Here is a 25444-nt window from a genome sequence, read left to right on the forward strand (position 1 = left end):
TTTTCAAATGTCACTTTTTCTCTTTTGTGTGTGAATTTTTGTACATTAAATTTTTTAAGACTTTATATTTTTAAAGCAATTTTAGGTTCAGAGAAAAATTAAGGGGAAGGTACAGATATTTCTTGTATATCCCTAATCTCTAGCCAGGCATAGGCACTCCCATTATCAACATTTCCCACCAGAGTAGTACATATACTATAACTGATGAACCTACATTGACACATCATAATTACCCAAAGTCTATAATTTACATTGCAGTTCAATCTATGAGTTTGGACAAATGTTTAATGACATGTGCCCAACATTATAGTATTGTACAGAGCATTTTCACTGCCCTAAAATCTTCTGTGTTCTGCCTATTCATCCCTCCTCCCCAACACCTGGCAACCACTGATCTTTTCACTCTCTCCATAGTTTTGCCTTTTCCAGAATGTCACATGGTTGGAATCATACAGTATGTATTCTTTTTTAGGTTGACTTCTTTTGCTTAGTAATATGCATTTAAGATTCCTCCATCTATGCATTTTAATTGCTTGATTTCATTTTAGTAATGAATAATATTCCATTGTCTGGATATACCACAGTTTATGTATCCATTTACTTACTGAAGAACACCTTAGTTACTTCCAAGCTTTTACAACTATGAATAGAGCTATTACAAACAACTGTGTGCAGGTTTTTGTGTGGATATAAGTTTTTCATTACTTCGGGTAAATACCAAGGAGTATGATTGCTGAATCACATGGTAAGAGTATGTTTAGTTTTGTAAGAAACTGTCAGTCTTCCAAAGTGGCTGCACCATTTTGTATTCCCACCAGAAATGAATGAGAGTTCCAGTTGCTTCTCTGCATCCTGACCAGCATTTGGTATTATCGGCATTCTGGATTTTGGCCATTTTAATAAGTGTGTAGTGTTATCTTACTGTTGTTTTAATTTGTATTTCTCCGATGACATATGATGTGGTGCATCTTTTCATACGCTTATTTGCCATCTGTATGTCTCCTTTGGTGAGGTATCTGTTAAAGGTTCTGGTTCATTCTTAAATCAGGTTTTTTTTGTTTTATTATTGTTGAGTTTTAAGAGTTCTTGTGTATTTTGAATAGCCATCCTTTATCAGATGTGTCTTTCACAAATATTTTCTCCCAGTCTGTGGCTTGTCTTCTCATTCTTTTGACATTGTCTTTCACAGAAAGGCAATGAATTGGACAGAATTCAGAGCAGAGTTCTAACTTTAACGAAGTCCAACTTATCAATTATTTCTTTCATGGATATTCCTTTGGTAATGTATGTAAAAAGGCATAACCATACCTGAAGTCTCTAGGTTTTCTCCTAAATTATATTCTAAGATTTTTATTGTTTTATGTTTACACATAGGTATATGATTCATTTTGAGTTAATTTATTTGAAGATTGCAACATCTATGTCTAGATTCTTTTTTTTTCTTGATGTGGATGTCTATTTACATGAAATGTTTTTAATATTTATCTGTAATATAGCCACCAAATTACTAAAAAATACTTAGCATCACAAGAATATATAACATTTTTAACTGAATACACAATGAACATTTAAACATTATTTGTATAAATATATTTCATAAGATAGCATAAGTGTATATATAAACAAAAATCTGCCTTATATATTACCCAGAATATATAACCATACAGGAGAATAATTACTATGCATTTATTAATACATACTTGGCAGTTACTTATGAAGTGTTTTAAGTTAAAATATACCTGTTTTATTATTAAAAATTACTGTCACTGAAGAAAATGCCAATGCTATACATAGATAAAGTGGACTTTTTGTGCTTATATCCAGAGAAAATTAAGTTAAATTTGCACTTGCACTCAATGATATATAAAATTAAAGCACTGTGTTTATTTAAATAAGAACTTTGATTCTGAAATTATTTCCACTCTTTCCTGTGACATCAAATTTTTTCAGTCATGAATTATTTCTATTATCATAAAATTGTGCTCCAAATTTCCTATCTTAAAACAAAATTCCCTGAAAAAAATGTCTCTTACTCCTATATTTCCTTTCTGTGATACTCCTTACTATACTCTACACAACAAAAATTCTGCGTTGTCCAGAGTTTTTCTCTCGACGCTTTCACCTTTAATTTTTTGTCAACTACTCTACTTGCACTTTGGCTCCCACTACATCAGTGAATTGTATTTATCAGGTTATATAAAGCATCCCTATTGTCTAGTCCTGTGTCCATTTCTGTTTTCTTCTCTATTTAATGAGTTTGATCCATTTGCCTACATCTGCCTTCATGAAACATTTTCTTCTCTTGGCTTCATCCCTAAATCCATAACTGCTATCTAATCATGAGAAAATATCAGAAAAACTCCACTAGAGGAATATCATACATATCGACCAGTATTTTTCAAAAAGGGAGAATGTCATCCAATCGAGAGCCCTGAAATACATTCACACAAGTATAGTCAGCTGATTGTTAACAACAACAACAACAAAAAAAAAAACAAAGAAAATTCAATGGAGGAAAACATAAGCTTTCAATAAATAATGCTGGATGTACATATGGACAATTGGATGTCCATATAGGAAAAAAAAAAAGAACATATATGCAGGCTTTATACCTTTCAAAAAATTGAATGAAAATGGATCACAGACACTAATTTAAATTGCAAATTATAAAATTTTAAAAGAATACACAGTAGAAAATCTAGGTGATCCTGGGTTTTGCAATGAGTTTTTAGGTACAACACCAAAAGCATGATCCATAAAAGAAAATAATGATAAGTTATCATTTATTAAAAATATAAATTCTTCTTTTTGAAAGATACTGTTAAGAGAATCAAAAGCTAAGCCACAGACTTGGAGAAAATATTACAAAACATGTACTTTTATACAAAGTAGGTCAATGGATAAACTGTGGTACATCCATACAATTGCTTATTATTTAGAGATTTAATTTAATGAGGTATCAAGGCTCATTTAATTAAATCTCTAAATAATCACCAATTATTATAATAATAATCCATCAAAGAGACATTGATGGATTGAAAGAAACCAGTCTGCATCCCTTCACTGTCCAAAGTAGAATGCTCCCATGAAAAAGATTAACTCACAAAAAATAAATTATATGTTACATCCATCTGAACTTTAATATGTGAATGTTTGTGATTTACTACACTTGCCTACAATGAAACAAAAATTTTCACGAACAATTCTAGTATTAGTATGCTTGGGTAATAGTGAATAACTTGGTCAGGTTAGTTGCTAAAGCTATCTTCACCTTTTTAGTCATATTTATTTTTATATGATTTACACATTTCCTCTGTTTCATAATTATCAGTCATTTGATCAGGATTGGTACAGTATCTGCTAAGAGTTTTCATTAAAATTTGGTATGTAACTTAAATTTCTCAAGTCAAATGTCTCTACAAATCACTGTCAATGAGCTTATTGACATTATAACTAATTGGCCACACATTATTTATTGATTAAGAATCTTAGACAGGGAGACAATAAGATTTAGAATTCAGTATATTTTAAATAGTTCTGTATATGATTACAATGCATAGCCAGATTCAAGAACTTGCAGGAAAGAATAAAAACTTCAAATATGGAAAAACTTTAGAATGAATTCCTTTTCTGTGACCTGCAATAATTAAACTGAGATCAAGTATTTGACATCTCCAAACCTCCATTTCTCTATTTCTTTAACATTCAAACACTGTGAGTGCTCCAGAGAATTTTATTCATGCTTTTCTCTTTCCTCCATTCCCCTTCCCTCTTATCTCTTCCCTTGCCTCACTTTTGTATTTTCTCTATCTTCCTAGGTGACCACATCCAATTTTATGGATTTAATTACCATTTATATGCTACTAATTCAAAAACTCCAGCTCAGAGCTTTTCCAGAAACTTCACAATCTTATTCAATACATTTTTCTGCCTTTTTGACATTTCCACATTGATAAATTTATAAATGTCCCAAATCCAACCTGTAAACAAATGAATCTCTGGTGATCTCCTTCCCCCTTTTCCTCCTGCAATTGTCCATCTCTCCATCCTTCCAATTTCTCAAGTCCATAATCTTGAAGTTTTTCTTAAATTAACTCTTTTTGTCACACTCCATATCCAGTCTACTTGCAAATTATTTTTGACACTATCTTCAAAATGTATGAAAGAAGGCACTTATCTCCTAATCATCTACTAATTCCTGAAAAATCTCTCACTTAGACTATTTCATCAGCATCTTCACTGAGCCTTCTGATTCTACGGCGCCTCTTCCAATAGTCTACTCTTCATAAACGAGCCAGATCTAGTCATCCAAATTATGTCCTTTTTTTTTTGTTGTTCAAAGCTCAATGGCTTCCCAAAACACTGAAAGTGAAAGACAAGATATTTGCATTGATTCCCACCATTGGTCACATCTCCTATCTGACTCCCTAGCTTACTGTCCTCAAGGTACTCTGACTTTCTTGCTATTCTTTGATCATGCTTTGCACTTATTATTTCTTCTTCTCAGGGTACTCTTCATAGATATGTTCGGCTTGCTTCCTGAATCCTCACATGGCACTCTTTCTGGACTCTCTGATCACTTTACACAAAATAGCATCCCCCCAATCTCCGATACTTTCTACCTCCCTTAATCATTCTTAGTTCTTCACCATGATACTCATCATCAACTGATGTACAATACATGTATTTGTTTATATAATTGTTGTCCGTCAATCCCCACAAAACTATAAGCTGTAACACTGAAGGGGATTTAGTTGCTGAATCCTCAAGACCTAAAATAGCACTTGACACAGAGTAGGCTCTCATTAAATATTTGTGAGATGAAAAAAGTTACTATTTTCATCCCTGATATGAAGTTAAGAATTCTAAATTACAGGTTGTCAGTGAATTTTAAATTATTCCCTTGATACATGATGGATGATCAGCAGATATTAGTTTCTTTCTTTCACTCTCTGGATTGCTTTACATTCATATTATATGGATAATGTTTATTGAATATGTATCTATAACAGTATTTACTACTCTTGCAAATTTGTCAGAACAGGAATTCAGGCATTGTTGAATTACAGGGAATTCTCTCTGATTACATATTCTAAAGTGTGTCAGCTGCAATTGCCTGTCTCTTTGCACTGGCTTCTTTCTGTCTCATCTATGTAGTGGCCATGAAGAGATTTTACCCTTTAACTGACTCAATTTTACCTGAAGAAAAAAATTGAAAGTCTTATAATTATTAAATATATGTATTTCCATACAGTTTGTTTTGTCGTTTGTTCATTTTTAATGATCAACTCTTCAAAATTTTATCTGGCCTTTGAAGAATGGGGTTTGTTTGAACAGATTACATGTACTGTAGTATAGACTCCACCTGCAGCAGTTTTCAACTCCTGGATAAAATCATTTAAACATAAACTGGTATTGCATGTCCAAAGGGAAATCCACGATTTTAAATATCTATGAAATGTCTACTATTCCTTGTGTTACATATGGCGGGCCCAGTCTTTCCCTTTCATTTCTGTATTTTATGATTACTTTTAACTATTTGAAATGAAAAAAAGTTTTCTTCATTTTAAAATCATCAACGCTGAAATTATACATTTATTTAACAATAAAAACTTACTTTTGATGTAAAAAGGGGAATCTACTGACTTTTGAAAATAAAACATTGTAAAATCTATTTATATTTGCTTTACTTCCTATTTCCCTAATAATTTTTATCTTAAGGGTAGCATATGAATAAACAATTTTGAAATAATACACATGCTTCTGATATCTGTTATAATCATTCATTATATTTATATTATATATTTAATTATACATTTATGTTAATGCTAAAAGTGCAAGATTAATACAATTTGAAGACCACTACTCTAGATTATCTGTCTAAAACAGTGCCTGACACACAGTAAACATTTAATACATATTTGTTGAATTTAATTGGAATCAAATTTCCTTGCTTTGTCTTATTTCTGCACTCTGAAACATTGTGATTATACCTCTAAACCAAAAACTTATCGTTTCCTCTTGTATTTATTCCTTAATTGATTAGACAAATATTTGTTCTATGAACTCTCACTATGTTAGGAATTTGGTATGCTAAGTTGAATTAAATATAACCTTTGCCTTTAAACAGTTTATATCATACTGGGAAAAAATTAATTCTGCACAGCAAAAGAAACAATCAAGAAAATGAAAAGGCAACCTACATAGTGGGAGAAAATATATGCAAACCACATATCTGATAAGGAGTTAATATCCAAAATATATAAAGAACTCATACAATTGATTAACAAAATAACAAATAATCTAAAAATGGGCAGAGAAACTGACATACAAATGGCCAACAGGTACATGAGAGGTAGATATTTAAATTGGTGTAGCCACTATGAAAAACAATATGAAGTTTCCCCAAAAATTAAAAATAGAACTACCATATGATCCCACAATCCCAGTTCTGGATATATATCCAAATGAAATTAAAACCATATTTTAAAGTTATATCTGCACTCCCATGTTCATTACAGGATTATTCAATAGAGCCAAGATTTGAAATAAACTAAGTGACAGTCAACAGATGATTGGATAAAAATGATGTAGTATATGTGTACAATGGATTATTATTCAGCCATAGAAAGAAGAAAACCCTGATATTTGTACCAACATGGATGGTCCTTGAGGACATTATGCTAAGTGAAATAAGTCAGACAAAGATAAATACTGTATGATATCACTTACTTATGAAATCAAAAAGCCAAAATCATAGAAACAGAGTAGAGTGGTGGTAACCAGGGTCTGGGGAATGGGGAACATAGGGGGATGTTGGCCAAAGTGTACAAACTTCCAGTTAGAAGAAGAGGAAGTTCTGGGAATTTACTATTGTGATTATAGTAAACGATATTGAGCAATATTCATAAGGAAACATGGGTAAGAGATTTAATAAAACCGGAGAAGTGTTTTTCCTGCCTTTAATGAGGGGGTATTTGTGTTCAGCAGTAAATTTAATTTTAAATGTATCACCGACAGTTAATAGATATGAGGAAAAGACCATTCCATGCAGGGTACTTTTTTTATATGCAAAAAAGTACAGATCTTTTGACAGATTCAGAGTAAGGCTATTTTATTTGGGCTGGAGTATATAATATAAATAACAATAATCACAATAACAACAATTATTTTTGCCTTTACTGAATGCTTTGCTTCCTAGCTTTGTTTTATCCCAGATACCCAATTTTATGTGTTTGCTTAGATTAATTTTCATGGCAAGTGTTAAGTACATTTATTAAGGATTTTTTCTTAATTATTTCTATTTTTCTTAGGAAAAAGGCCACATTTTTCACCTTATCTCTACAAAGAGTAATAACTGTGTGAATTTTAAGATTCAGATTCAAAGTCTTGAGCGTATGTTCATAATAAAACCAGGGCATCATGTGTGATAACTTTTTAAATGTTTAGTTTTATAAGCAGAAATACAGATTTGAATATATGTAAATTACAATCCTCTTACTTTCATTTGCAAAGTTAAAAAGAAGGCAGGCTGGTTGGAGTGGTCATATTTTTTTTTTTTTTTTAAATCACATCAATTCAATTAATATGATAAGCAGTTTTGTTTGAATTGGCTGATATTTGTTGATGACCCTAGGTAAGTTTTTAAAAAGTAGGTCTATTGTGCTTTCACTCAATTCTTATTTTCACTTCTGGATTCCATTACCTGAGAAGTGTTCTATTAAATAAAGCATAGCCTGATAATATTTATGCATTCTGGTAACAAACATTTCTTGAGCACTGGCAATGTGCCATATTTTCTTTATAAATAGTGGTGAATAAAGACGGCCGCATTTTGAAATATTAATTTTAAATTTGAACACTTTTGAGGCTCAGAGAGAAGCATCTCAATTGGGGAATCTATAAGTTGTGAGAGAAGTGATGTGAGAACTCTTTGGGACTGGCCTTTTTTTCCTTTTCTCTTTCAATAATGTCATATAGGTTATTGACACCTCCCTCTACTTACTAGAAATGATTAATCAAGCACCTGTAGTTAACTACAGGTGATATCATAGCTTAGTTCTTGTTTTCAGAGATTTTACACTTATTTTATTAACATAGTATCTAGCTGTGTGCAGAAAAATATTTTATAGGCACAGACTCAGTCTATTGAAGAAAAATAGAATTAATGTAATTCATAAACATGGTTGAACTGGTTAATGAGGCAATAAAACTAGTTCTAATGACAGCAATCTATTTATCTCAATAAATAAAATGCACCTCTGCTCATCATAGTAAATTAAATGACCATGGCTAATGAAAATTTTAATTCTTATTTAATTGAAAACTTGAAACTACTCCCTGTTATGCATTATTGCTATTTGTTAAGATGACCATATCTCACATACAAATCCCTTTCTTGATTCCTATTTGACAAAAAGTTCCGTTTCATTTAATTTTTTCTGGGCAGTTGGAAATCTTGAGTATCAGGTTAAATATTTTAAAATTACAAAAATAACTGAGTTGAAAATAAATTTAAAACAATGTTTCTAAAATGAATATTGCTGAATCCTCAAATATACTATTGGGTTTGTGTTTAATGACTTTAGAAACAGTACTGGATTTCCCGTAAATTACAATACAGGGTTGCAGGAAATGTGAAAGCAAACTGTGTTCTCAAGATCCCCAAAATAGTCAAGCACAAGAAATTGAAAAAGTCATGGGATGTTAAATCTCCTGCTCACTAGAATTTGATCATCCGACTTGCCTCCTAAATGACCATTATAACAATGAAGTAGTGAAAATATTAGAGAAAGATTTAATTATAGTAAGTATTCCTCAACGATTAAACTTAAATCCAGGAAAAATACAGAGGGCTAGACCCAGATGAATAAATTACAGATGTTAGAAATACACAGATAAGAAATACAGGTCTCTAATATCTTGTCATTATATCTAATGTGGAAATATGTAGAAAACCAATTGCCTACCTCAGAATAAAAACTCAGTAGGAGATTCAGTAAAGAACAGGACTTGACAATTCCTTCCCTGAGATTGAGCCCCCCTACCCAGTCACTGCTGGAGCCCATGGTAACTTTGATTGTCAAGTCTTCTATTTGTAGTGTTCTAATTGCCAGCGACTGTTCCAGGTAATCTGACATTTAATCAAAAGTCAGTGTACATTCCTTTAAATCAATTTTTTAATGCTAAAGTGGATATTGGGTGTTACATTACTATTAGACATAGAATTCAGCTACCTCTCAAGTTAATCAGAATTTTGTGTGTTTCTCCTGGGAACACATATTTCCATCTATATTTAGATATCTATGATTAAAATGTTTTTTTTTTTCAAGTAGCATTTTCCCCCTAAAAGTTATTCAGAAATAGTGCTGCACCATTCATGCATACAAATACAAAAACAACAATTAAACTGCAAAATAATGTGTGTGTTTGTGACTATATATATATTGCATATAAACACACTCATATATACATCTGTGCATATAAGTGTGTATGTAATAAGAGGTACATGAATTTGTGTATGAGTGTGTATGTGTAAAGAAACACACACTCACATACACATCTATGATATTTTAATGTAACACATAGCTTTTTGGTAATATGAAATGGTTAAAATTGTAAAATATTCCTTTTCTGGTTGTATATTCAGCAACATGTTCCTCCATACAGATGCAGTAAACCAGTGTCACCATAATTTGCAAGTAACAAATCTAATTGAATTACACATACCATGTTTAACACAATGCAGTTAAGAAGTGCAAATTCAAGCTTAGAAGAGGAGCTGTTCTTGGAGTATTTCAAATCAAATTTTCAGAGGAATGAAAGCAATCAGAGAAAAATAAACTATTTTTCCACATTAGAAATATAAACATAAATATACATATATATAGATAGCAAATGAACATATTTCCTTAAACTAGCAAGAGCTAAACATTATTCATAGACTATATCACACTCTATTTATTTTAAACCACAAACCATAATATATATTGCTATATAATCTAATCTTACTAAATATAAGATATTCAGATAGACTGCCCAATTTTTCCATTTGTAAATGTCATTACCATCAGAAGCATGTCCAATTATGTAAATCAGCTGAGAAAAGTGACCTACTCTTTGGAACTCAGCAAAGCTGGTTATTTACAACCTCAGGCACTCCTATCAATCAAAGCCTTTCATGCCCAGAAAATAAAGACGAAATTTTCAGGTTACTGTGTACCCAAAGAAATGTGATCATATGATATTGTTCATGAATACCTAAAGTGTTATTGCAGACAAAGTATCTTTCAATTCATGCTGAATAATCAACTTTAAAAGGAAAAAAATAGCGAGCCTAATATTGAAGGTTCAAATACTAAGAACAAGTTTTCAACAATCAGCAAAAATTCAATAAAGATAGCATTTTTCTTTCATTATAACAGCTATTGATATCATTTCAATGCCCCCAATTAAAATTAAGAGCATAACATAATACTATTTTACAAAAAATCTGTACAGATGTACGCTAAAAATACTGACCTAATAGTTCTTAGTAACTTCAAAGAAGAATAAAGTCTGAAATAAGAGGAGATGCCCCCTTTATAGCAATCAACTGACAATGTCTTATGGCAGAGGCATAGAAAAGAACTACAACTGCTATGAAATTATTCCCAAGGGCAGCTCTGTCATGAGACTGGAGCTATTCATTCTTTAAAGGAACTTCCAAAATCACATAATATTTTACCCATTATAATGATGATGAATTTCAGAAGAAAGTATAAACAGCATGGTAAAGGAAAGTCTGTATTATATATATGTAAAATATATATACATATATATTTTTAATCAAACTTAAATTGGTATTGCATATAGGATAGGCAGAGGTTAAGATTTCAGGAACTTTAAAATTTGTACATTTTCTTCTGACATGAATATAAGAAAGAGACTTCACCAGATGTCTCAAAAGTGTGCGCTCACACAGACACACACACACGTACTTATTAAATAGCAATAGTAATATACATAATATGGCAGTAATATATATTATCTATACATATATAAACAGTTCAATTATTTACTAAAAGCTTGCTTTTCATCTCAGTGACATAAAATAATATGACATTTTTTACTTATCTCCAGATATATTTTACTTTTAATACCTTAAAGAAAATCTAAATCTTACTGAATAAGAAACTAAAGTATAATATATGGCCAGGCAACCAATTAATCAGTGCATACTGAGTGCCTTTTATTTAATTCTAAAAAAAATTTCTATACTAGGAACTGCAAGATATAAAAAAATATAAAATCTGAATTATTCTCCTGGAATTTTCAAGCAATTTGAAAATGAAGAAAAAATAAAACTTAAAAGTTTGAATATAAGCGTTATATTATTATGTGTTAAAATATAGGTCAAAAAATGGAGCTCAGATGGAAATTATGTATTCAGTAGTTGAAGAAGTGCCAATACAGTAAGTCCTTAATTAATAAATGCTGTTGAATACATGACTGAAAAATTATGAGAAGGAATATGCAAGAGTAGGGAGGTAGGAGGGAAGAGAGTGAAAAATACTGACCATTTTTAGCTATATTTTAAAAGATGAATTAATTTACAGTGAAAATAAAGTTGCAAAAATGGTATTTTGAAGGTTTAACTGAAACACACAAGGAAACAGAAGTCAGTACAATATGCTTATAAAATATGTAATCAATTTCTTTGAAGACCTGAGTGAAGAGTAGTAAAAATAAAGATTGAATATATACAAAATGGTGGCCAGAATCATAGCAATAATAAAGATTTTACACCAATAGAGAGTCTAGAAAATTAAAAGTCTCTTTATTGGTGAAAGTGAAGTTTTATTAGAGAAATATTAAATAAAACACTGAGATCATAATTCCGTTTTAATATGAAGATCATTTATATATAAATTGTAGTGACATTCTTAGCCAGAACTGAAAAATAATACACTACGATATAATGGAAAAAAAACTGTACTAAAGCAAAAAAGCTTGGCCATGCTCTTCCCTTGGTTCTTCATTTAATAAGTCTTTATATGCAAAATTTGCTGCTCAAAAGTTGTTAACTGTATCTACTAAATCAACATATTTGTGTTTCAGAGCCTCCATCTGCAAAAGAGGATTTATAATGCTTTCTTCTTCCTAAGGTTGTTTTATGGATTCAATTAGATAATTAATATAAAGCAGTTGGAATGTAGAACACCACACATATCTGGCACATAGAAAGTACTTAACAAGTGTTATGTTAAAATTATTGATAATCACATTATCTCCACCACCACTTTCCTTCATTTTGATTAGATTTTTAATTTTGGCTCTAAACTGTTGTCCCATTTATTTACATCTTTTCATAAGAGTACTTCCTCCACATTCCTATGAATAACTTAACAAAGAAAAACAAACATGCACTTGCTGACAAAATTGTGGGGAAATGTAGTTCTAAAAACTGGTACAAATTTTAAGAAAAAAGAAGTCAGCAGCAACATGTATTACATGCCAAAAGACAGCTCATATATCTTGACCTGGTATCAGTACTACAGAACTATTAATAAAAATGTGTAGGAGTTATATGCAAAATGACATACAAGTATTACTTATAATGTAGTACTATTGGAAGCAATTGAAATGTTCATGTAGATAAATGGTTAATTAAATTATGGCACATCTTCCTAATGAAAAACTATATGCCTATTAGAAATGGTAATTAGAAAAATTATGAAGTACTATTGAGAAAAATGAGTATCATATGTTAAGTGAAAAAGACATTATAATATGAATGTACGTTACATTAAGAAGGTAATTTTGCAAAGGATGCATATGCATAATAAAAAACACTGAAATGGGATGCATTCAAAATAAAACATTAGCTATGTTAACCTGGTGGAACCAATGATTTTTCCTATTTTCTGACACTCTGTAATGTCTAAATATTTTTCAAATAAAAATTATTCCATTTTCCCTTGGTTGCTTAAAGACTCAACGCTAATTCCTTATTATTCAAAAAGGAAAATATCAAATTCTTATCACGTCAGGGAAAGTATATCACCAATTTGTCGTAATCTACTTTGTAGGCTCATATCCTGTTATTCCAGTTCATGTGTATGATTTTTCTGTTATGTGAAGTTTCTTATTATTTCTCTAAATGTCATGCATAGAAAGTTCTGCTCTTGAAGGGAGTGAATTATGGATTAACATAAATATGATAATAATACGAATCACGCTGTGGGATTTCAAAAATGATATGATTTAATACCTATGCTTAATTTTGCTCAGGTGTAAAATAGGGATGAGGGGTGATAAAAGTATGTACAACATAGACTTGTTAGTATTAAAAGAGTTAATACAAACAGGGCACTTAGAAAGCTTACTGGCATTTGATCAGTACCATCAAAAAAAAACAAAAAAACAAAAACCTAAAATTTTTTTAAAATTTAGGTTTAATCAAAAATAGCTAAACTCATTCAACACTTACACTTTGTGTTTTTCCTTTCTTTTTAAGCAATTCCATGTATGCTTATGTTTAACCCTCTCAAGAATTCTATGATAAGGATTCTATTATTATGCTGATTTATATATGAGGAAACCAAGGCACAAGTGAGTTGAATAACTTATCTGTTATAAAAGAGCTAAGGAGTACACAAAGGAAGAGGTTCTTTACTTAATACTGGACATATTTTGTCATTATTTTTGCTGTTATGAAATTAGGAACCAAAAGAAGAGCATAGCCAAGTTTTCTGACCTCCAATCCAATTTTTTTTCCCATTATATCATACTATATTATTTAGCAGTCCTGGAAAAATTGTCGTTCTAATATGTTTGGATATGATGTTCATAGAAAAACTGATTTATAATCTGTTAATTTTTATTAAATTATCATCTAATAAAATTCTAGTTAATTCTTATTTTCAGAGAATGTTTTTAGGTAGTAGAAGCTTTAAGTGCCCTGGGTAATACATGAACTTCTGTTCCTCAAAGTTATAATTTTTTTCTCTAAATATAGATAAAAAGAGGTACGGGGTTTTGTCATTGTAACCTTTTTTTTTTTTTTTTTTTTTTTGATGTAAAGGTTAGTAGTATTAAGAACAATCATACTGTTGTGAAACCATCTCCCCCATCCATCTCCAGAATTCTTTTCATCTTGCAAAACAAACTATAACCATCAAACAATAACTCCACATTACCTGCTCCCTGCAGCACTTGAAAAACACTATTCTACTTTAACTCTGTGAATTTGATTAGCTACTTTATACAAGTGAAAGCATACATTATTTGTCCTTTTGTGACTGGTTTATTTCACTTAGCATAATGTCCTCATGGTTCATCCATGCTGTAGTGTAACAGAGAAGAACAAACCTGATTCCATATTAGATCTATTCCTTTTTCTCTAAGCTTTGTGCTCTGTTGCCTGTGCTTAGCCACTCACTCCGCACCTTTGCAAAAGAATGTTGCCCATAGCCTGAAATATACATGATAGCACATTCTCAAGGCTCTACCTACCAGGCTTGATCTTTAAAGGCATAACACTTTTCATTCATATAGAGATAAAAAGTTGCAAAACAGAGAATTTATTTTGTTGGAGGTTTATAAGAACATTGTGACCAGACAAAGTGGACAGCTATAAGAACAAAGGGTTCAGGCACCAAACCTTTGCAATAACCAGCCACACCCCCTCCCCTTTCAGTATAAGAGAAGCCTGAATTCTAACTCAGGAAAGATGGCTCTTTGGGGCACTAGTACACCATCTTCTCAGTCTGCTGGCTTGCCGAATAAAGTCACTATTCTTTGCCCCAACACCTCATCTCTCAATTTATTGTCCTCTCATGGGGCGAACAGTATGAGCTTGTGTCATACTGTAACAGTAGCATATATCAGATTTTTTTTCTTTTTTAAGGCTAAATAATATTCCATTATGTGTATAAACCACATTTTATTTATCCATTTATCTGTCAGTGAACACTTGGGTCACTCCCACCTTTTGGCTATGGGGAATAATGTCACTAAAAACACAGGTGACACATATCTCTTTTGAGCCCTGCTTTTAATTGTTTTGGTTATATACCCAGGAGTGAAATTGTTGTATCATATGGAAATTCTTTTTTAATTTATTGAGGAAACACCACACTGTTTTCTATAGTGACTGAACCATTTTACATTTCCACCAACTGTGAACAAGACTTCCAGTTTCTCCAAATCCTTGTTGATACTTATTATTTTCTGGGTTTTGATAGTAGCCATCCTAATAGATGTGAGGTAATATCTCACTGTGGTTTTCATATGTATTTCCCTATGATTAGTGATGTTGAACATCTTTTCATATAGCTGTTGACATTTTGTATATGTTCCTTGGAGAAATGACTATTCAAATATTTGTCCATTTTTAAATCAGGTTGTTTGTTTTCTTATTATTTAGTTTTAAGGGTTCTCTATATATTCTAGGTATTTACCCTTTATAAGATATATGATTTAAAATATTTTCTCCAATATGTAGGTTTTCTTTTGATGCACAGAATTCTTTTTTTTTTAATTTTCATCAAGTTTATTTTTTCCTTTTGTTGTCTGTGACTTTGGTATCATATACAAACTTTTTTCTATCCTTTTATTTTTAACTTGTTTACGTCTTTAGATCTAAAGTGAGTCTTTTGTAGATAGTAATTGGGATCATGTTTTTTATCCATTGTGTCCAGTTATATTTTTATCCACAAAATAAAAACTTACACATTATTTGTTTTCTCAATATTATTGAGTTATAGTTGATAATTAAAAATTGTATATACTTAATGTATATAACTTAATGATTTGATATATGAATACACTGTAAAATATTCACAACAATCAAGCTACTTAACATATCCATCACCTCACATAGTTAACTTTTTTTTTTAGTGAGAACACTTAACAACTACTCTCTTTGCATATTTCAAGTATGCAATACCATATGGTTAATTATAGTCAAATTATTGTACCTTAGATTTCCAGAGCTTACTCACCTTGGATTACTAAAACTTTGTACCCCTTGATCAGCATCTCCCCTTTTTTCATTTTTCTTCCCTCAGCCCCTGGTAACTACCATTCTATCAATACTTTTGGTTTTTATGAGTCTTACTGTTTCAGATTCCACATATGAGTTCATGCAGCATTTGTCTTTCTGTGTCTGCTTATTTCACTTATCATATGTCCTCCATGTTCTGAGGGTGAGAATGTAAGTTGGTACAGATATTATGGAAAATAGTATAACAGTTCCTCAAAAAATTAAAAATAAAACTACATTATTATGATCCTTGCAAACCACCTTACCTTCTGAGTATATATGCAAAAGAAATGAAATCAGTGTCTTGAAGAGATATCCTCACTCCCATGTTCATTTCATCATTATTCACTGTAGCCAAGATATGGAAACAACCTAAATGCCCGCTGATGGATAAATAGATAAAGAAAATGTGTATGTATATACACACATATATTTTGCATTTATGACAACATGGGTAAAACTGGAGGATATTATTCTAAGTGAAACACACATTTTTCATTACCCTAGTTAATATTTGCTATCATATATATATGTATTTATGTATGTATGTGTGTGTGTGTGTGTATATATATATATAATAATCAATACGTTTTCAGATGCAATATTTTCTTTAGGACTTAGATAGTTTCCACAAACTGCAATTCACTTCTTCAGTTTCCTGAGGATGTACAAGGAAGTTCCGATCTGAAACAGCATCATGATTGGGCTAAACATTTTCAGAAATCTCCTCCACTACTGAAATTCTCTAAGTTATTAAGTTGACTAGAGGAAGTTTCTTGGTGACCTAGTGTTAGGATTCTTGACTTTCACTGCCATGGCCCGGGTTCTGCTTCTAAGGCTGAATATTGCTGATGGCTGATGTAGAATTTCAAAGAAAGAGATTCTAGACAAAGACATCCATCTAGCTAGGTCCCCACAAGATGGCAAGGACTTATTCAGAGTCAGGATCATTGATTCAGCTAACAGAATAAATGCAAATAAATTAATGAATACAATAAAATGTTAATTTTTCCAATGCTATATATGACATTCCAAAGAGGGTCTTCAGCCTGACCAGCCCAGTCTACTCCTGCGGATACGCTACATGGAAGGCCAAACACTCATGACGTGGTTTGGTAAACAGAATGTAAAAATATACATTTTTAATAATGCAACTCAAAGTTATAATGTCAGGCTCTGGAAGACTTATGTACATATCTTTGCCATAGGATTATACTTGGCAGGCAGGTCAGATGATGGGATCAGTCTGGCAAGCCATTCTTTCTCCTACACAGGGCTTGAATGGATAAAGCCCCTCTGAATAATTTAACATTTTGGTTTAGACTCTGTCCTTGAATATTATATTAACTTAAAATTTTATTTGCGCCATGTTCTTGATTTAGTTCACAGATTTGTGTTCTTAAAAGACAGTCCTTAATACATTTGTACTCAAAGAATTTTGAGTATAAATATATTTAAATCTCCAACTTACTTGAATATTTTAGATTCTGATGTGATTTGGTGATTCGTGTCATTTAATTTTTCTGTATTTTTATGATATATCTGTAAAACCAGCTGCACACTGGAATGCTGTCATAAGTTACACGTGTCATTTTCTTCACTTACACGAGGAGAGAGCAGCAATATTGATCATCATTGAGTTTAAATAAGTGTTTGAAATGTAACTGTACCATGTGTGACAATAAGCAATGCGGGTTCTATAGAAGTGGGACAGAAAGTGCAATTGTTCAAATTATGGAAGGATAATTACTGAAATACGGGAGAAGTCAATTAGAAGATCACAGGGATACCCGTATCTTGGCTGCTGAGGGCTCTTGAAGCTTTGAAAATATCCCTCCTCTACACAGTAGAAGAGAATACCTTATGCAGGTCACTCAGTTTAATATGATAGACCAAATTGAGCACTTTCATTTTCAGACTTATCTACACTGACAAAACATTCTAAAATAGGGGATTACTAGTGTTTGAAGCCATGAAAATTGGTCCCCATTTTCAAACCAGATAGCTTATCCTAGCTGTTACAGTCTTCCTCCTCAAGTTAGTTTTATTTAAGCAGTTTAACAGTAATAGACTTATTTGAGCAAAGGGTGTATTTGAAGTTGATGTCTGCTCAGAAGTCATTTCAATATAACATGTTCTTGCCTACTTCAAGCATATGTTTTAAATAGTTCAGAAAAGAGTTACAAAATCTATGGCTAATTAAAAGCTATTGAGAAGTTATAGATTAAGGCTCAGTCATCCATATCTACCCAGTTAAAAGAGAGAGAGATGGAAGGAAGAAATCCAGTATGTTGACTAACTGGAAGACAAATAAGTAGGTAGATAGATAGATAGATAGATAGATAGATACATACATACATACATACATACATACATACACACACACATACATACATACATATGTGGCCCTGATATTTATTTCCTTTATCTGACTAGTTATTTATCACTCTATGTTAGATAATACTTTTTACACTGTTCTTTATTCTTGAAATAGTTCAGATTTACAAAGTGATAGTAAGTTTGAGAATCGGTTGATGTCAAAATTTTTGATTGGCAGTTGTGGCCCTATGAACTGGCTAGCAATTTGGCTTTCACAGAAAGAGCATAATTATTAAAATCAGTAACAAAAAAGAAAAAGAAAAAATTATGGATAAAGGCATAACATGTAATTTTATTGATATAAATTTTAGAACTAACCAGGTTTACTCTAATATGAAAATGTTTCTACTCATATAGCATTTTCTAAGACATTATTGAATTTCATTACAGCAGTTCTTTATTATAATTTATAATCATTCTTGAGGTTCTGTTATATAGGTACATTTGTCCATAGTGCTATAATTACTGTTTTCAAAGAGTTTTTAAAAAATAAATTACTGAGAAAAGTATGATAGGGAATTCTCACCTAAGCCCTCACATAATTCAATTCATTATTTATGCTTTGAATATTGAAGTATTTAAAAATTATTGTAGAATTATGAGACACTACAACCAGAATATTGAGTTGTTTCCTCTGTGCTAAGCCTCAAAAATTTTTTAAATCATCCACAGTCATGTTAAAAATGCTGTTAATGTTTTTAATTTTTAATTTTTTATGCAATTTTGGAAGGTTACTTTCCATTTACCATTATTATAAAATATTGGCTATATTCCCCTTGATGTACAATGCATTCTTGAGCCTATCTTATAGCCAGTGCTTTGTACCTCCAACTCCCCTGTTCCTATATTGCCCCCCCCCACCCCACCACTGGTAATCACTAGTGTGTTCTCTATATCTGTGTGTATGCTTTTTTTTTGGTTATATTCATTAGTTTGTTGTATTTTTTATATTCCTCATATAAGTGATATCATACAGTATTTGTCTTTCTCTGTCTGACTTATTTCACTTAGCATAATGCCATCCAAGTCCATCCATGTTGCTGCAAATGGCAAAATTTCTTTTTTATGGCTGAGTAGTATTCCATTGTGTATATGTAAACATACATATATATACATACACACACACAACACATCTTTATCCATTCATCTGTTGATGGACACTTAGGTTGTTTCCATATCTTGGCAATTGTATATAATGCTGCTATGAACATTGGGGTGCATGTATATTTCCCACTTAGTGTTTTTGGTTTTTTCAGATATATAAAATATATCCAGGAGCAGAACCACTAGATTATATGGTAGTTCTATTTTTTTAATTTTTTTAACTAACTTCCATAGTGGTTGCACCAATTTACATTCTCACAAACAGTTTATGTGGGTTCCCTTTTCTCCACATCCTCACTAACATTTGTTATTTGTAAACTTTTTGATGATAGCAATTTTGACAGGCATGAGATGATATCTCATGTGGATTTGATTTACGTTTCCCTGGTGATTAGTGATGCTGAGCATCTTTTCATGTGCTTGTTGGTCATCTGCATTTCCTCTTTGGAAAAATGTCTATTCAGTTATTCTGCCCATTTTTAATCAGGTTGTTTGTTTTTTTGATGTTGAGTTTTATGAGCCATTTATATATGTTGGATATTTATCTCTTATCGGGCATATCATTTGCAAATATTTTCTCCCATTCAGTAGGTTGTTTTTTCATTTTGTTGATGTTTCTTTTCCTCTGAAAAAGCTTTTTTCATTAGGTCCCATTTGCTTATATTTGCTTTTATTTCCTTTACTTTAGGAGACAAATCTAAAAAAAATATATTGCTGTGACTTATGTTCAAATAGTGTTTCCCTCTAGGAGTTTTATAGTATCCAGTCTTGCATTTAAATCTTTAATCCACTTTGAGTTTATTTTTGAATATGGTGTTAGAGAATGTTCTAATTTCATTCTTTTACATGTAGCTGTTCAGTTTTCCCAGCACTACTTATTGAAGAGACTATCTTTTCCCAGTTTATGTTCTTGTCTCCTTTGTCATAGATCAATTGGCCATAAATTTGTGAGTTTATTTCTGGGCTCTATATCCTGTTCCATTGATCTATGTATCTGTTTTTGTACCAGTACCATACTGTTTTGATTACTGTAGCTTTGTAGTATAGTGTGAAGTCAAAGAGTGAGATTCCTCCAGCTCTGTTCTTCTTTCTCTAGATTGTTTTGGCTATTCCCGTTCTTTTGTGTTTTGATACGTATTTTAAGATTATTTGTTCTAGTTCCATGAAAAATGCCATTGATATTTTGATTGGGATTGCATTGTATCTGTAGATTGCCGTGGGTAGTAGGTCATTTTAACAATATTGATGCTTCCAATCCAAGAACACAGTATATCTTTTCATCTGTTTTTGTTGTCTTCAATTTCTTTCATTAACATATTTTAGTTTTGTAGTACACATCTTTTGCCTCCTTAGGTAGCTTTATTCCTAGATATTTTATTATTTTTGATGAAATGGTAAATCAGATTGTTTTCCCATTATTGAATATTTACTATTTCCCAGAATTTCTAAATGCATTGGTGCCTTATAGTTCTCATACCAACCTAATGAACTTGATAATATCCTGACTTTGCAGATGAGCAAACTGAGACTCAAATCAGCTTTCCTAAAACTGCAGTTTTTAGGAGAGAGTACAAGGGATCAAATCCTTGGCTGTTTGACTCAAAAGACTATATTTGCTTTTTTTTACATGTGGCAAAAATGAAATTAGAACACTCTCTAACACCATAAACAAAAAATAATCTCGAAATGGATCAAATACCTAAATGTAAGGCTAGACACTATAAAACTCTTAGAGGAAAACATAGATAGAACACTCTTTGACATAAATCACAGCAATATCTTTTTGATCTACCTCCTAGAGTAATGGAAATAAAAACACAAATAAACAAATAGGACCTAATTACACCCAAAAGCTTCTGCACAGCAAAGGAAACCATAAACAAAAGAAAAAGACAACCCACAGAATGGGAGAAAACATTTGGAAAAGAAGCAGCCTGACAAGGGATTCATTTCCAAAATATACAAACATTTCATACAGCTCTATGTCAAAAAAACAAACAAACCAATCAAATAATGGGCAAAAAATCTAAATAGACATTTCTCCAAAGAAGACCTACAGATGGTCAAAAAGCACATGAAAGATGCTCAACATCACTAATTATCAGAGATGCAAATCAAAGCTACAATGAGGTATCACCTCACACCAGTCAGAATGGCCACCATCAAAAAGTCTACAAACAATAAATGCTGGAGACGTTGTGGAGAAAATGGAACCCTCCTACACTGTTGATGGGAATGTAAATTGGTACAACCATTATGGAGAACAATATGAAGTTTCCTTAAAAAACTAAAAATAGAACTACCATATACCCTAGCAATCCCACTCCTGGACATATACCTGGAGAAAACCATAATTCAAAAAGATACATGCACCCCAATGTTCAGTGCAACACTATTTACAATAGCCAAGACATGGAGGTAACCTAAATGTCCATCAACAGATGAATGAATAAAGAAAATATGGTACTTATATACAGTGGAATATTACTCAGCCATAAAAAATAATGAAATAATGCCCTTTGCAACAACATGGATGGACCTAGAGATTGTCATACTGAGTGAAGTAAGTCAGAGGAAGGCAAATATCATATGATATGGCTTATATGTGGAATCTAAAAAACATGATACAAATGAACTTACAAAACAGAAATAGAATTTCAGATGTAGAAAACAAACTTTTTGTAACCAAGGGGGAAGTGGAAGAGGGATAACTTCAGAGATTGGGATTGACATATACACACTACTATATGTAAGACTGATAACTAATAAGGACCTAATGTATAGCACATGGAACCCTACTCAGTACTCTGTAATGACCTATATGGGAAATGAATCTAAAAAAGAGTGGATATATGTATATGTATAACTGATTCACTATGCTGTATGGCAGAAACTAGCAAACACAACATTGCAAATCAACTATACTCCAATAAAAATTGTATAAAAAGATTATATTCTCATCCCTTGGATTCTCCTGTTTTCTGGTTATTTAGTCTGAGTAGAATTATACTATTTAAAATACTGTTAAAGTCAACTACAGAAAAAGTCCATATAATACACAATTTTATTCTTTCTGTTGACACATAGCATGTACTTTGTCAATATATCTGATTCCTTGTTCCTTGCAGATGGTGTATCCAAGCTCTCCCTTACCCCACTCCTCAGGCTGGTCATCTCTATTTGATGGAGTCACACAAAGAGTATCCAATCTAGTATGTACTCTCACAGATGAGGCAAATTTACTACATAAGTCTAACACATAGACAACAATAATCAATACGAGATGTGATAAATGTACAAATTCTATCAGAGCTCTAAGAAGTAATTGATTCTGCATGTGAAGGTAAGGAAATGCTTCCAGAAGTCTTGCAAACTGAGGAATGAAGCCTAGAAATGTTAGTTAACTAGTTTAATTTTACTAACTGGTTTGTTAGAAAAGACCAATCTAATTGTTTTCTAGAATATATACCTAACTTCCACAGAAACATGTTTTTGTTTGTTAAAAATCTACATGTTTTTAGTAGCATACTTGCAAAAAAAAAAAAAAAAAAAAAAAGTGAGCATTTTGTCAAATATATAAATTCTCCTAATATTAAAAAACAAATGCTAAAACAAGAATCCAAGACTATACAAAGTGAACTCATTCTTGCTTATGATTTTCTATGAAATAATTAAAATAGGTGGGGGGCAAAAAGGATAATGTTGAACACATGCATATTCAGACAGTTAGAATGCAGTTAGAGGGAAATGCAATCTCAGAAAGCATTTTACAGCAGGGTCTAAAGTCAGAAACTCAATAGAGATGAGTGCCTTAAGATTATTGCCAAGCTCCTAAGGCACATCTGAGCTGGTGGACCAGAATCATATATATTGTTACACAGAAAATAAAGTAAAAGGAAAAATTAAAAAGTCAGAAAACACTCTATTGTTGAAGCATTCTTTTTTATGTAACCACATATTTTTTTTCCCTATTTGCAGTAGGTCCTGGCTCTTAAAGTTTGTAAACTATGCTTTTTTTTTTGCCTCTGCATCACTTTTCAATGAAGTCATCTAATTTAATTTCCTCTCAGGGTATTCTGACAAGGCTGGGGTCTATTATGAAAGACATAAAATAGACATATTTGTTATGTGACTTTTTCTCCTTTCCTGTTAAACTTGCTATAATGGCTAACTGAAACTAATGCCTGAACAAACATCCCCTGGGCACAATTGCACCTTTTCTTTCTTCAAACTGACTAGCCTCTTGTTAGCTTCATGCATTTCTTTGTCTGGGTTCTCTTTTCATTTTACTGTAAGTTACATTATGGTACTTTTTTGCCTCCTCTTTATTTTTTCATTTTTGTACATTCATCTTGGTTTGCCCTTCATGTCTATTGTTTCCTCCATATATTTAAAAATATAGGTTTTTTAAAAAAAATTTTAATTCATGTCTTTATTCATTCTTGCTTCTCTTTTTTCCCTTCTAATCCATTTTTGTCTTTTTTTTTTTTTCTATAACTTCTCTTATGCTGCCTCCTTGTCCTCTTTTCTGATTCTGCAATTTATTATATTTTTATCTTCCCTACTCTCCTTCTTAAAAATACCTTCTAATGTTTTTCATCTTTGATATTTTCAATACTGTTTTATCTTTGTTCTTATATTGCTTTAACAACACTGTTCTCGTATCTTCATGTTGTTTAGTCTTGTCCATTGCTTATTGCTATCAATAAGGAAGAAGACAAAATGAGCTATAAGTGTTTTCTTGCCTCATATTTATTAATTTATACCACCTTATCAGCCTGGCCACTATTACTCACTATTTTGAACAGACTGGACATGAGCTGGTAAGATTTCTTGGACTCAGATAAGGTAAGTGATATTTTAATTTAGCAATCATAAATGAGAGATACAATAGATTGCCTTTGTTACTAAAAATGAAATTGTTCCATAAGAGTAAGTAAGAGATACAATTACCCATGTTAACACTATTGTTACAGAACATGCTACTTACTATACAGAAACAAATTAAATTTAGATTGAGCCTATTTAAATCTATGTCATGTTCTACTGCAATTAGGAATTTCTATGGAGGTCTAGAATTAGGATTACTATTTTTATTTTAAATAATTGCCTGAACGTGTTAAAACTTCATTGTCCCATGCCACTGTGATGTAAAAAATAGTCCATATAGAAGAATATATATTAAAGAGAACACCAAACAGTTTTCTATAGATTTTTGGATATAAGATCTTATCCAGTGACAAGTGAGGGAATAATAATACGTGGGAAGTACAGGGACTTGGAAAATTAAAATATGTTTGATACACGGTATCAAGCTATTCATTTATTATTCAGTTATATATTCAAAGTAGAAGTTTATAAAAGTTGTCAGGTATTTGGAAGATTAAATAAAACATATAATGTAAACAATTGTACCTTGTAAAGTATAATGCATGAAGTGAATGTTTATTATTGGTATGAGAAGGAAACAAGAAACATTAGCAAATGTTTACTTAAGATCCAGTTAGACATTGTAACCTCCAGAATTAAAGACCTATCATTCTGTGTGTTTTTATAATAGACTAAGGGGATTATTATAAGGCTGTGTATGCTTTGGAAATATATGTATTCACTTTATTTGTATTATATAAATAATATCCATTTGGTAAAGAGAATGTCATAAGAATCAAATAGCTTAAAGGACTTTAGCCAGACTGTTGAAAAATTCCAGATCATTATTTCTCATGAGTGTTAGAAAACATTATGCAAATATGGCACACATTATAAAAGCAATTATTTTTCAAAATATCAAAGTTAGTTTTCGTATTTTTAGCAGGAGTCAAGCTATCATATTATGTTGACAAAAATTTCTGATAGTAAGATTGTTTTGAAACTCAATCCTCAAATTACAGTTAGATTTTGACAGCTTTTAAACAGCACATGACCTGCTCAGAA

This window comes from Balaenoptera musculus, chromosome 18 (assembly GCF_009873245.2).
Source record: "Balaenoptera musculus isolate JJ_BM4_2016_0621 chromosome 18, mBalMus1.pri.v3, whole genome shotgun sequence".
NCBI classification, from domain to species: domain Eukaryota; kingdom Metazoa; phylum Chordata; class Mammalia; order Artiodactyla; family Balaenopteridae; genus Balaenoptera; species Balaenoptera musculus.